Source organism: Ascaphus truei, chromosome 17, assembly GCF_040206685.1.
Source record: "Ascaphus truei isolate aAscTru1 chromosome 17, aAscTru1.hap1, whole genome shotgun sequence".
In the NCBI taxonomy this organism is placed as follows: Eukaryota; Metazoa; Chordata; class Amphibia; order Anura; family Ascaphidae; genus Ascaphus; species Ascaphus truei.
This window is the reverse complement of record NC_134499.1, coordinates 32,568,238-32,582,927: the sequence shown is the minus strand read 5'-3', so window position 1 is coordinate 32,582,927 and position 14,690 is coordinate 32,568,238.

Sequence of the window (14,690 nt, the reverse complement as noted above, 5' to 3'; positions counted from 1 at the left end):
CCAGCAAGTTGTTATTGTGGGAGAGAGGGAGAGAACAATGTATTGTTGATGCTGTATAATACCTTATAAAGATGTAGGGGGAAATTTACTGGTAGTCCAAACCGCTTAGTAAATCCAGCCCTTAATGCTACAACTTTAAACTGCAAGCGGTTGTATACAGGGCTCACAATAGCAACCTTCCCTCAAACACTTCAACCCCCTCTGCCACAAACAAACATTAGACTGTCAGCTCTTCTGGGCAGGGATAGATTGCTCCTCCAGAATTATTGTACAGAGCTACGTATGTGTCCGGTATTACCTCTCTGGACATAGTGACCTGACCGACTTGGGGGGGCCCACAGGATTTCCCCGAGCAGGGCTGTTGCTAGGGGGCTGGGCAATCTTCCCACATCCTGATTGTCTGCTGCTGGGTAATGTAGCCAATTAGGAGGAGGTGTCAGGAGCCCTGGGGCCAAGGAGAGGAGGAAACAGCATGGAGCAGAGAGAGGTGAGAAGGGTGTGTGTGTGTGTGTATCTATTTGTGTGTGTGTGTCGAGCGCTTCACACCTTTCACCTACAGTATGTGTCCAATATTTTTGGAGAAGCCACCTGGCAACCCTAATTAGCGGTACCGGCAGCCATCTTTAATTCTGGTAAGAAAAAAAAGAAAAGAAAGAAAGCCTGAGGATACAGCACGTACTGTATATTTGGAGTGCAGCAGGACAAATCTAAATATCAGGAAAAAATCACTGGAGAATACACTGACCAAATCCCTACGCTAAAGGGTTAAATTCCGACAGCTCTGCCCGGCGGGTCACACGGATACCACAGAGTTTGGGAGCCGAGCGAAGGGGGTGAAATCCCTACAAACGAGACGTTTCATCTTTCTGGCAGAGGAGAAGCCAAGCAAACAGCATGGGAAAGAGTGTTAATCCCACGCACGGAGCTGGCGCAGCGTGCGGGGAGAGTGCAGACCAGAAGGGATCAGCACTGAATTCTCTGGAGATCTCTCGTCTTCTTACACGTTCAGACTCCCGAATTCATCAGGAAATGACAGAATCCTCCCCCAGAGTCCCAAACAACTGTATCCCGGACCCCCCTGAAAGTAGCATGTAAAGTGGTACAGAGTATAACTGCACACTGATCCCCACATCACGGTCTTTTAACTCCCTACAAAGAGAGGTACTGAAATCCTCCTGTGGGGGAGGGCTGTCCCGTTGGGTATTAGCAGGATGTGCAAAGCTGAGGGTGGGCACAGCACAATCGGACAGACCTGGGGATGGTTTCTCTCCCCAGCTGCGGGCCTCTCACTCTTCCACGCCGGGCCTCTCATGCTCTGTGGGGGTCCGGCTGGTCAGTGCTGGAAGTTGGGCCCAGCCAAAGGTCGGGCCCAACCTGTGCGTCCGCCTGCCGGGGCTCTGGTCGCTGCCGGGCCCCAGTTCTTCCTAGCTGCTGCCACGGGCCTGACTTTCTCCCTCACTGTCTCATGCCGGGCCTCTCTCTCCTGCCTGTGCGCACCGGAAGTTGACCTCCGCTTCTGGCGCATACCAACGTCCTAGAGAGGGCCGAAGCGCGAGAGAGAGGAAGGCCTGCGGCAGCAGCTGGGAAGCGCCAACGCCCGGCGGCAAAGAGAGGCACGGCAGGCACCGGGCCTGGGACACTTGTCCCGGCTCTCCCTCCCTATAAATTGATAAAATGTTTATATCCCTTTAAAGTGAATCTTGATACTGAAAATGCTTTATAAGTACTGAAAAGATTTTATAAGTACTAGATATATGAAATCCTTTGTTATACATCTGTATACTTCCATTAATTGATATAGTTTTATATAATAATAATGATGCTGGTAACTTAAAACATCAGTAGTTGTGTTTTTAAATTTATCCATTATATGTTCTGTTTTGTTTTTAAGATTTTTCATGTGTATGTTGTAAATACCTTGTTGTGCAGCCATTGCTATGGGGATTGTTGTGGAGATAGTTATCCACTTTAATGAGTAATCTACCACAGGTGAGGTTTAAATACGTTCCCTGTTTCTATTGGTGGCATACACTCACCACTCCCTATATCTATTTGGCTGCCATACACTATCAGCACTCTTTGAAAAAGTCCATAGCCTGGACGAAACATGTTAGAGTGGTTGCCTGATGTTTGCTGCTAGGGATCAATAAAGTTTTTTTAGACATCCATGCGTTGGCTGCTGAAGTTGCTGTGAACCACGGACCATCTTACCCCCTTCTTCCTGAAGCCAGGATCACAGTAGGGGGCTCGCAGTAAAAGGCAGATGGAGAAGGGGGGTCCTGATCCAACATGTGTTTGTTACACATTGTGTAAGATGAGAAGTTGCACCTCCCATGTGTGGGGGCAACCTGTAGCATGAACCTGCAAGTGATAGCTTGGTGCTGGAGTAACTGGTGTCTGCACGTTTCTTACAAGCAGGGAACAAGATCAGCCAATTCCGCTTTCAAATAATTTAATTTAGCCTGAAACCACCCCGGGGTGGCAATAGATCACGACTTTTTAGGAAAAGGGAAGCTTTCTGGATTCACAAATTGGGTACGTTATATCCACTTGGTCTCAATAGAGAATATGATCTGCCCAATGTACGCTAGTTATATTTACAGGTGGCCCTACTGGCAATGGTACACGCCAGCCAATGGATGGACACAAGGGGGTGAGTAGCGAGCATCGAAGGACACTTATTGCTCACTAAAAACAGTGTTTATAATGGTGCCCATCATAGGGTCTGCATTTCTGTACAGTGCTCTATGTGGAATGTCGTTTCCCCTTTTTTCTTTTTTTAGTATTATCCTTTATCAGTATATTTTTATACTGCGTGTAAAATTGCCAATAATAGTATTTCCACAAATTTCAAACCTAAAATGCTGTTAGATCTTAATCTAAGTGCTAATAATAATAGATAAAGATAACCTGATCAAACAAATTACACAAAAACATGATACTTTTTCAACATTTGTTTATCCACACGTGATTAACATGCAATATCCATGTGTGAAACAGTATGTGAAGCTTTAGATTCAGCACCTGGTGGCGCCCCCTTAAGCAGCAATGACTTCAACTGCGCGTTTCCTGTAACTGCTGGTCAGTCTCTTACATTGGGTTTGAGGAATTTTGGTCCATTCTCCATACAGAACTGCTTCAACTCCGTGACATTTGAGGGCTTCCGTGCATGGACCGCTCGCTTCAGGTCCTGCCACAACATTTAGATGGGGTTTAGATCCTGACTTTGACTAGGCCATTCTAACACGCATAATTTCTTCTTATGCAGCCATTCATTTGAAGATCTGCTTGTATGTTTGTTTTGTGTATGTCATTGTCTTGCTGCATGACCCACTTTCGCTTCAGCTTCAGCTCACGGACGGATGGTCTGACATTCATGGTTCATGGTTGTGTCAACGATGGTACGCTGTCCAGGTCCTGAGGCAGGAAATCAGCCCCAAACCACAACCATGCTTGACGGTTTGGATGAGGGTTTTCTGTTCAAACGCAGTGTTTGCTTTCGCCAAATAACGTTTCTCACTGAGGTAAGAGTGTGTCATCTTGCATGCTGGATGGTGGGGCGATGTGATGTTACACACACGTCTCTTGCCTGGTGGATGGTGGGGCGATGTGATGTTACACACACGTCTCTTGCCTGGTGGATGGTGGGGCGATGTGATGTTACACACACGTCTCTTGCCTGGTGGATGGTGGGGCGATGTGATGTTACACACACGTCTCTTGCCTGGTGGATGGTGGGGCGATGTGATGTCACACACACGTCTCTTGCCTGGTGGATGGTGGGGCGATGTGATGTCACACACACGTCTCTTGCCTGGTGGATGGTGGGGCGATGTGATGTCACACATACGTCTCTTGCCTGGTGGATGGTGGGGCGATGTGATGTTACACACGCGTCTCTTGCATGCTGGATGGTGGGGTGATGTGATGTTACACTGTAAGAGGGGTTAAGGCTGCACTCCACAAAAAAGAAAAGATGCATACAATTTACCGGTGCTGCTGGTTCAAGGAAGTACCTGCCATAAACTCCAAAGTACACTGAGGAAAAGAAGGGATCCAGCGCTCCACGGATTTCTGAATAAGAAAGATTTATTGTGGCACAATAAATCTTTCTTATTCAGAAATCCGTGGAGCGCTGGATCCCTTCTTTTCCTCAGTGATGTGATGTTACACACGCGTCTCTTGCATGCTGGATGGTGGGGTGATGTGATGTTACACACACGTCTCTTGCCTGGTGGATGGTGGGGCGATGTGATGTTACACATGCGTCTCTTGCCTGGTGGATGGTGGGGCGATGTGATGTTACACACGCGTCTCTTGCATGCTGGATGGTGGGGCGATGTGATGTTACACACACTCTTGCATGCTGGATGGTGGGGCGATGTGATGTTACACACGTGTCTCTTGCATGCTGGATGGTGGGGTGATGAGTTGCAGAGCAGCAGATAAGATGATCTTTAGATCTTTTCTACATCATCTTCCTACAAACGAAGTACTCACAGGTTACTTTGTAGCTACGGGACACCTTTTTCCTCATGAAGGGAAGTACCACTCTTATGCGGGAGCGGGAACGGGCCAATAAGTGCTAAGTGCCCGAGACATAGTCACCCCCTTGATTTTTGGATTGTGATCCTTTTTTCTTTGTTGTGTGGTTGCCTTTTTGGCAGTGTGTAGCACCTTTTTGTGCACTTTATTGTGATAGTTGTAGTGTGTAGATCAGTGTGTTAGTCTTCCTTGTCACCCTTCCTCCTGGGTTTACCCCTCTCTGTGGGAGTATTTGTTTGGGTAGCTGCATCTTCATAGTGCCCTGTGCAATATGCTTTGTTTATGAGATATGTTTGCTCTCTTTGCATTAAATTGCTTTGTGTTTGACCTCTATTAGTGTCACAGCTGTTTATGAGTGCTGCAGGTACTCTCTTATTACTGCAATGCTCCAGCATCGTTCTTATTCCTGCAGAAATGTAGATTAATCTCAATCTGCAGCACCTTTGATGTAATAAGTTTGTACCCAGAGAGAGAGTGGAGACACAAGAGCTCTGCAAACGCGATGTACACGTAGGAAGCAGAAAATTAAAAAGAGAATACAGAAATGTGGCTTCCACACTGCCTCGTATGTCTGATGGGTTTGATCTTGACGCAATTAATTTCTGTGATTGAAGATAAATAATTCAGACAGGCCTGGAATCTGTCATTTCTGGACACGCTCATCAAAGTCTGTTCAGGGCAGCAGGTGCCAGAACTCTGTCTCTGCCAGTCCTGTTACCCCTTTGCCCCCTGGCTGCTGAGTACACTGCTGAAGGCTTCACTGGTATCTTTAAGCATCGCAGGGGTGAGCAGCTCACAAAAGCTGCCCCTGTTTAAGCGGTGCTAGCCCCATGCACGGGTGTGTTTGTTTCTAACGAGAAACATTCCCATTCTATATCCATCTCCTCGGCCCCGATATCAGTTGGGGAGCAGCTCCGGGACTCCCTGAGCCACAGCTGGATAGCGTGTGCATCTGCAAATGTTTTTGCCTCCCCACTGTCAAAGAGACCCCCTCCACCTCCATATAGCAGGCTCCTTCCTGTGCCCCTCCTCTGGAAAAAAGATGGATCATTTAATAGAGCTGTTCCGACAAATTGGGGGAGGGGGAACAATGCATTTACTGCACCGACACACTTTATTCGAGCAAATACCCAGTATGTACCTGGCAGATACCTGGAATGAGCCGCTCCTCACCTCTGACAAGCCCCGTTGCGTTTGCCTTCCCAGCCTGGGTTCATGCCTGGCTGATGGGCGGCTGATCTGTTAAATGATAATGATTAGGATTTAATAGGCTGCAATGCTTCGCGTGTCTACCAGATGGCATAAATTCATGAATTGTAATGCAGTATATATATATATACTGTGCAGTATCGCAGCCAGCGGGAACAAAATGCTTCAATCCCTGCCTGGAAAATACCTCAATGCACTCGGGCAGAAAACAGTCACAAACCTCAATACACCCGGGTATACCCGAATTCGTGGGACTAGCCGAGCTCGAATAAAGTGTGTCGCCAGTGTACATCTTCTCCACTTTTATTGCAGGGAACTGCTTACAACTTGGATCCTCTCGTATAACTCACCGGTAATAGATTTTCTGGACTTAACTCTGTGGTTTGGTTCTGGAGAAGAGCAGCTTGATTGCAAACTGGGCTACATTGTAATGGAGCTGCAGGAGTTATTTATACTTTAGATATGATTTGAACACAAATCTCTCCAACATCTTAAGACATACTGATTTGCATAGACTTCAGTGGATTGCCTCTGTATACCCACGGCTCAAATCATTGAGGCAGTGGTCCGACCCCTGAAGTGGCTAAGTGTCACGATTCCTTTCCACAGTACCCACCGCCGATCTATAGGTGCACACAGAGGAGTTAGGTCCTGACTGCCCGGTTAGAACTTAAATAGCTGAGGACAGCTGGGCTATAAAACTCCACCCAGCCTGTTTGGTCTGTGCTTGTCAAACATTCTGTTTTACAGGTCAGGAGTCAGGTTGTGATTTCCCCAGCGCTGCGTCTTTCCCTGTTCCTCTTCATTCTGGTTCCTACTTCTTCTGACATTCAGGTACATTCATGTGTTTTGTTTTGGGAGCAGGAGTGGCTCAGTGAGTAAAGACACTGACTGGCACTGAGAGTATGAAGCCTGGTTCAATTCCCGATGTTGGCTCCTTGTGACCTTGGGCAAGTCACTTTATCTCCCTGTGCCTCAGGCACCAAAAACATAGATTGTAAGCTCTACGGGGCAGGGACCTGTGCCTGCAAAATGTCTCTGTAAAGCGCTGCGTACAATTAGCAGCGCTATACAAGAACATGCTATTATTATTTTGTATTCCCTTTGCACTATTTTTTGTCCCGTTTATTATCTGTGTCCCTTTCTATTTAGTGCTGTTGCACTTAGCACTGCAGGTTCTTGCATCTTATCTTGCTTGCCCTGTTTTTCCCCTTAGCACTATTGTCTCCGGTTTATTATTTAGATACCATAGCCTTTTCGTGCAACTCTGCACATTATTGCAGACTCCATTTTGTTTTCACTGGCTGGTTATTTTTTTGTTATATTAAACGATCAGTTTATATATTATACAGATTTTAAGTTATGGTGGGTGAAAAAGGTGACAAAAAAACCCCACCATTAGCTTATAGCCAATAAAGAATATCACTTGTGAGCACATTCACATGTTTTAGACAGGTCTGCAACCTTTCACCATTTGACTGGCTTTGCATCTGATTCCAATGCTATATATATACACACACCATCACGTTTTAAGTTATGGTGGGTGAAAAAGGCAACAAGAAACCTCCACCGTATTGCATATAGCAAATAAAAAGATCACTTGTAAGCAAACTCACATGTCTCAGGCAGGTCTGTAACCCTGCCTTTCACCATTATCACCCAGCATACAGCGCTTCCACTGCAGCAAGGGATTCTGGGAAATGATATGCAAATGAGCACACAATGTGTCACCTTTTGTCTGAAAATCCATTGTTACATGGAGCCCATATAAGCTAATGCTCGCTGTTCACACAGCTTTAAAAGCACAGCATGGTTTCTCTGGCTTTGCATCTGATTCCCATGCTGTGCTTTAAAGCTGTGTTAACAGCGAGCATTAGCTTATATGGGCTCCATGTAACAATGGATTTTCAGACAAAAGGTGACACATTTTGTGCTCATTTGCATGTAATTTCCCAGAATCCCTTGCTGCAGTGGAAGCGCTGTATGCTAGGTGATAATGGTGAAAGGCAGGATATATCTATATAGATATATATATATATTTTTTTTATGACTCCTGTCTTTTTGTGGGTTTTCATACTAACTCCAAGGTTTCCATACATCCTGATACTATGCCAGACCCTGATCCATTGGATATTGTGCAAGTCATTTTATCTTCTAAACATAATGATCATTCTTATAATACAGTTACAGCTCCCTTGACATTGGATTAACGGTACAAGTCTGCTGCATCATAAATATATGGTTTATGGCTTCTACTTTAACAATTTGACTACCAGAGGGGCCATGTACACAGTGCTTCTCTCTGTAACACTGCAGGGGGAGGTTAATGGGTTATAGGGGGTGTGCCTTGGGGAGCAGCTGCCAATAGCCGTTTGGGATACTCTGCAGAGAACCGAACCCAGCTCTGCACCGATCACAAAGAGGGGCAATGAGGAGGGGCAAGTACAAGTCAGCGTGAAGTAACTAATGTTCGTGCTACCCTGTGGTGTTGAGAGATACATTGTAGGGGGTGGAATATGTATTACACAGCTAAAGCTCAATGTTACTTCGAAGCAATATCTAATAAATCCTGTGCGCTGTAATGCATTGTACGCACTTCCACAGCGAAGGGGTTAAGGTAACCGTTTTGTTGTTTCCAGACAAGAGATTTATGGCAGGAATGGGGTTTCCAGCCTTTTCTTGCAGCATAAACCATTTTATAGACAGTAATCCCTGCAAAAAAAAAAAAGTGTGTGGGAAAAACCAGCACTCTCAGGATTAGCAAAATCTTTCAGCAGAGAGAGACCCTGCTCCAGTGTGACATGAGCTACCCCTAGCACAGCACCACTTGCTGCCAATCCTGTATCTCATGTATTCCAGTGACAACGTGGATGAGTCGTGGCTGAATGATGGACAGAGAGGCATTTTTCCAAACCCCTACCAAAACCTTCTCTATAGTGCATGCAGCAGAGCCCATCTCTGGACTAGTCTATATTGGTCTGTGGAATAATCTGTTCAAAGGGGAGTTGTAGTTCTGTTCCTGATGTAATCCTCTACTACTAAGGTGGGAGCCAATCTTTTTTTGCAGAGGGTACAGGTGTAGGTGGGAGATGTGCAAAGCCAATTTACCAGAGAGCAAGTAGACAACCATTTGCTTCCTAGAGAACCCCGTTATCAAAGCTGTAACAAAAATATCTCTACACAACGAGTGTTACAATAGACTGTGCAATCAGGATTATATTTCATCATACAGGCCGAGAACAAGTAGGGCTGGGAAAAGGAGTGGAGTTTGGGAAAAGGAGTGGAGTTTGGGAAAAGGAGTGGAGTTTGAGAAAAGGAGTGGAGTTTGCAGATGAGGGCAGCTGTTACTATGTCTCTTGGAGAAGACGCCCTTGCCAGCTGGAAATCAGCCTCTGTGCCTGTGTGTGCCGCCTTACCACCTAACCAATTTGCTCCTCTGTATAATAGTTGAGTAGCACTGAAGGTCTTCACAAGCTCCATCATCGGAAAATAGAGCTGAACGCTCAGCATCCACAAACTCGCGTGGAAACATGGACGTGTGGTTTCTGTTTTCGTGTTGGAGGATGGGTGGCAGCCGTAATTATTGGAGGACTACTGCAAACAGAAGCTTTAGATGTTTATGAGTGTAGTTACACACAGACCTGCTTAAAATTCCCTCTCTACAGGGGTTGAGATACTGTCCCACAATCAACGAAACCAGTTCTCTGTGCTTGGGAAAAGAATACGTAACCCAGATAGTGATTCTAAACCTTCAGCACAAATCGTTGCAGAACAGAGGCCAGACAGCGGTGTGAGAAACCTGGGGTCATTTCTTGCCTGGACGCCATTACTCCCCCCAGTGAGCTGCTGATAGCAGCCTAATACTTGTTAAATTATCATTATTAAAGAGGGATTTACAACCAACAGGACACACCATAGAGGAAGAACATTGAGAGCGTTGCTTCCAAAACCCCAATAAACACAGTGGGACAGCAGCTACACAAACCCACTGAAGACTCCCTGAAGCACACACCCCTTGCATAAGGCCGCACGTATAGTGCCCGCGACGGGCGATGGCGACGTCGCCCAAAAGCAAATACATTGCCGCCGCCACGTACGCTTACAGTAAGCGCTACGGCGACAATGCGACGGAGCGCCGCGAACTTTGGAAGCTGGCAATATTTGGTTTTTCAAGGGCTATCGCCTAATGTGACAGCCCCTGAACCAATCAAATGCCAGTAAGCCCGCGACGCCGCGCGACCTAACACGTATTCATAAAGACACAGGAAAGCGCTTGTGAAAATATTAAGTACAGTGGGGGATATGTATCAATATATAGCAAACCAGTGACTCTGCGTCAGTGTTTCAAGGTGCTTTGCACCTTTTTGTTTTGTGTCCATAATGGCTCCACTTGTGCCATGAGCGTTTTTGGAGGCTGTTATAGTTGCGCCTGTCAGTGGTGCCATTTTCCTCTCTCTTTGCGCCAAATAAATCCGCCAGGTTTAGGTAACATTAATCTCCGCTCCAGAGAACTCCCGGCCCAATGTAAGAAGCAGGGTTTGAAAGACGTCACTAGTGCAAATTGACGCAGATGCACAAAATGCCCCCATGTTGATGCACATCCTACAATATTAGTTTAAGTAATAATAATGCACATATTGTGCACGCTGAATGTTTAGGCAGCGGAGAGGGTATGAGAGCCCCTGTACAGAGCGTAGAAGGGGGACTGGAATCTGCACATTTAAACCACGGCAGGGAACGTTCAAATCCGGATTGTTATAAAGAGAAAGCGACTTCATCATGTCTGTTCACATCCACTATTCAGAGCTCCTCCTGCACAGCCATCTTAATCCTGCCCGTGGCAGTGGGGACCGGAATGGAACATTTAATTGCGGTTGTTTTGGTTGCGACCAAATGGCCTGCCGCCTTCGCCGCAGACGGACCCTACGCTGCAGCCGATCTGGGTAGGGGATTAATTTAAGGGTTTTAGTAGTTAGGGTAGGGTGTTAATTTAAGTTGTTTTAGCGGTTAGGGTTTAGAGTAGGCGTTTACTTGCCGTAGTTGCCGGCGGCAGCAGCTTCCGGCAGCGGAATGAGTCGCGGTGAAGCGCCGGCACCCATTTGGTTAGGCCTTCCCCCTGCTGCCTACTACAGCGTCCGCTGTGCGCACGAGAGCCCTCCCCGCAATGGCGCCGGGCCCGCTGCGAGGGGGGGCCGCAGCGCTCGCGCGAGAGCTACTCCTGCTCTCAATAGAATTGAGAGCAGGACTCGCGTCGAGCGATTAGGCACGCCCCCCGGCGGTTCAGCCAATGAGGGTGAACCTGCCGGGTGACGTCATGGCCACGCCCCCCCCCCCCCCGGTCTCTCCTCCTGCAGTGAGCTGCAGACCGGGGAATCGGGTGAACGCGCCGCCAAAAGCGCGGACGCGCGTTACAGCGGAGAGACCGGGGCCTTAGCCGTCGGTGAAACAGCCGCGACCAAATGTCCTACACCAGTTGGGACTTCCACATGTGAAACAAAGGAGTTAAGAAAATGATGATACAAAGTTTCTTCTGTAATATACTCAACACCCCCTTGTGCTTATACACAGAGCCATCAAATGAAAGGAACATTTCGTCTTGCCATATTTGCTAATTGTTTTTTTGGCAGCGGGAGCAATGCATAAAAATATCATTATCGCTCCAGCTGATGGGAAGCGCTGATAGCTTCTCTTGGGACTGTGGGCTCCTACACATCGTGCTTTCCTTTGCCGCTTGCCTGTTTATCGCACTGTTACTTTGCTCTCCTGCTCTGTTATCTCTCCTGTGTTCTGTAGCATCCAGATGGACAGCTACCCATGCGGCCCATCGGAGGAGTAATTATGGGGACTCTTAAAATAGCCACTGCTGTGAACTGCTTTACACGATCGTCCCGCTCACTGCCGACACGTGGGTTGTGTATGAACCTGTGGTGAAAGCAGAGGTCAAGTGCAGTGTTTTATATCCTGTGGGATTTGTTACTTTTGGATGACTGATTTTTCTACTCCGAGACAGGACTATTCGATATATTAGCCAACCTAATGTTATTGAGAAAGGTGGCTATAATGAGACTATCACTAAAAAGGTGACAGAGGGTAGATGAGAATCTTTATCTCATTGCAGCTCGTATATTCCTTAGAAGCAGCACTGACCAAGTTTAAGAGATGGAGGCGCAGTACCTCTATCCTCTCTCCACAGAGAGCAGCACAAAAGCAACATTAGTTCAAAGTCCGACCGCTCCTCTTTCCGCCTGCAGAACACTCTTTACAATCTCCATGTGATTCATTCGGGACTGGGGTGACCCTGAACCATTTAAAGCACTAATTAAGCTAATTAGCTTTGAGATGTAAGAAAATTATGCAAAGTTTCTTTTTTTAGATGCACGTTTAAGCAAACAAAAAAAATATTCTTTCCTTTTTAAGGTGACAAAAACAGATTGCTGCTGTAACTTTGAAGCATCAAATAAGCGATTGAGGGAAAGGTTTGAGGCTGAAGACGGATAGCTACAGGCTATCAAATCACGTTTTCAAACTGAATTTATTATCCCCTTTAGGCATCAAATAGCTGTTTTTATGCAAGTGAAGTTCATCTCCAATATGGGAGTGATAAGTTCATGTGTTTTTTACAGCACCAGTGGGAGCCGCACATATTAGTGCGCTAGTGGATTTCCTATAACTGCTATTATATTTTGGGATAAAATACTTGTCGAGGTCTTTAATTTAACGCTCTGATGAGCAGGTTGTACTTGTACATGTTATGGAGTAATGCTTTGATAAGAACACGAAGTCCTTAATTTCCAGGGGGGATTACAATTCAGTGCAGTACTCAAGCACAAACACTAGTGTTCTACCCATGTGTGCTAAACGAGGCAGAACCACGCGGTCATTTATTGGTTATATGATTAGATTACATCCTTTAGTGGTGGAGAAACCTGTAACACGTTGTACAAATAGTCACTGTCCTCTGCACGGATGAAGGTGATATTCTACTTCATCACACGTATGTAATATACAGATTTCTAGGGTAGTAACATACAGATGACCTCAGAACTTGGTATCCACAGCAGATTCAATCAGAAATGAAACAAATGAGTGATACCTGGGTAATGAATGGACAATGCTAACAGTGGCTTCTTTCTCAAGACACATTACTGATACATCACTTCATAGTGTGTGCAGGGGTGGGGTGGGGGGAGTGTGGTAGGTATAAATCTGCTCTGTGCCCCCTAGGAAGTGGGAGGCGATCCTACGAAACGCGTAGGGTGAGCGAGGCAAGTTTGGTGAAGTAGAATGTCAACAGAGATCTGACGTCATTACTGCATCTCCCTGACACTATGCTGCCAACGGAGACGCCGGATAGCAGCCCCCGCAGCAGAAGGAATCGACAGCTCTACTACTATCAAAGAAAAGAGGCTGGAAGGACCAGAACACATTCTAAATGCGATTTTAGGCTTTTAAAACCTTTATCTTGTATTTAACAATAAAATACTCTATTATTCACTGGGAAGTGTTGTGTGTGTTATATATATTAATATTAGGTGATGTTTGGACTAACAATTTATGTCATAGGACAAGCTTTCGAGAGCTGTCAAATCAGCAATACTGGTTTACAAAGAAAACAGGTTTGGAAAGCAGAAAAAAACAGAGATTTAGATAAGGTAGGTGAGAAAGGGATGTTTGAAGAAGGTGACAAGTAACAGCATGGAGGGGGAAGGGGATGCTGTGCGGGTGGGGGATGTTATGGATAAGAACATTGGCAGAGAAGCAGACAGGATGTTTACAGACAATTGTGATAGTGTGTAAGAAACCCCATATCCGCACTAAGTCCTCTTGTTTTGGTGTCAGAGTCTTATCATTCTGCGTTCAAATGTTTTTGGTTCTTGGGTGCGATTAAACATTCCATTAAGGATTTTGATTTTTTTTAAAAATCATTTATGGAATGATCTGGTAGTGAGAAATGATGACCCACTAGTGAGCAATATCTTCCTTCTTCATGATGTTGTAGAGTGTCTGTGCATATTAATTCTGCCTTGAAGCTTTTGGCTGGTTTTACCAATGTAGCATCATTGGTCACATTTGCTACATTAAATCATATACACCACATTTTGCATGATAGTTCCTGACTTTAAAGCTGCAGTTCAGGCAATATTCTGCACGTGTGTTTTTTTTAATAAATCAGTTCTGTAGTAAGAAAAAATACTTTTAGCATTTTCTGTTTAAAAAAAAACAACTTTGAAAGACCAATTTTCTTGTATTCTATTTTAACAAGCATGCTTGTTCCTATAGCAACGATTTACATTCCCCATATTTAAAGATGTCGCCAAACTTTGCCGATCAATAGACGGAGAACGAATTGACCGGCAGCTATGCAGTTCTTTAGGTAATTAGAGATTGCCCACATGAAACTATTGAAGTAAAAAAATAAATAAAATAAAAAAAAGAGAGACTGAACTGCAGCTTTAAAGCTGCAGTTCAGTCAATATCCTGCATGTGTGTTTGTTTTTCATAAATCAGTTCTGTAGTAAGAAAAAATACTTTTAGCATTTTCTGTTTTTAAAAAAACAACTTTGAAAGACCAATTTTCTTGTATTATATTTTAACAACCATTTACTAAGGCACTGCCCCTTCATGTCCTGTCACAAGCCATGGCATACCCCTTTGTCAGCCCTGCCCTCCCTCTTGCACATGTCAGTGCAGGAGTGCTCATGAATATTCATGAGCTTCCACTGAGTGACATAAGCAGAAGAAAAACATATCCCATATCTAAAGATTTCGCTGATCAATACATGGAGAACGAATTGACTGGCAGCTATACAGTTCTTTAGGTAATTAGAGATTGCACACATGAAACTATTGAATTAAAAAAAAAGACTGAACTGCAGCTTTAAATCATATATACAACATTCCTGGATGTGCAGCTGTATGATCCTTTAACATTGAGT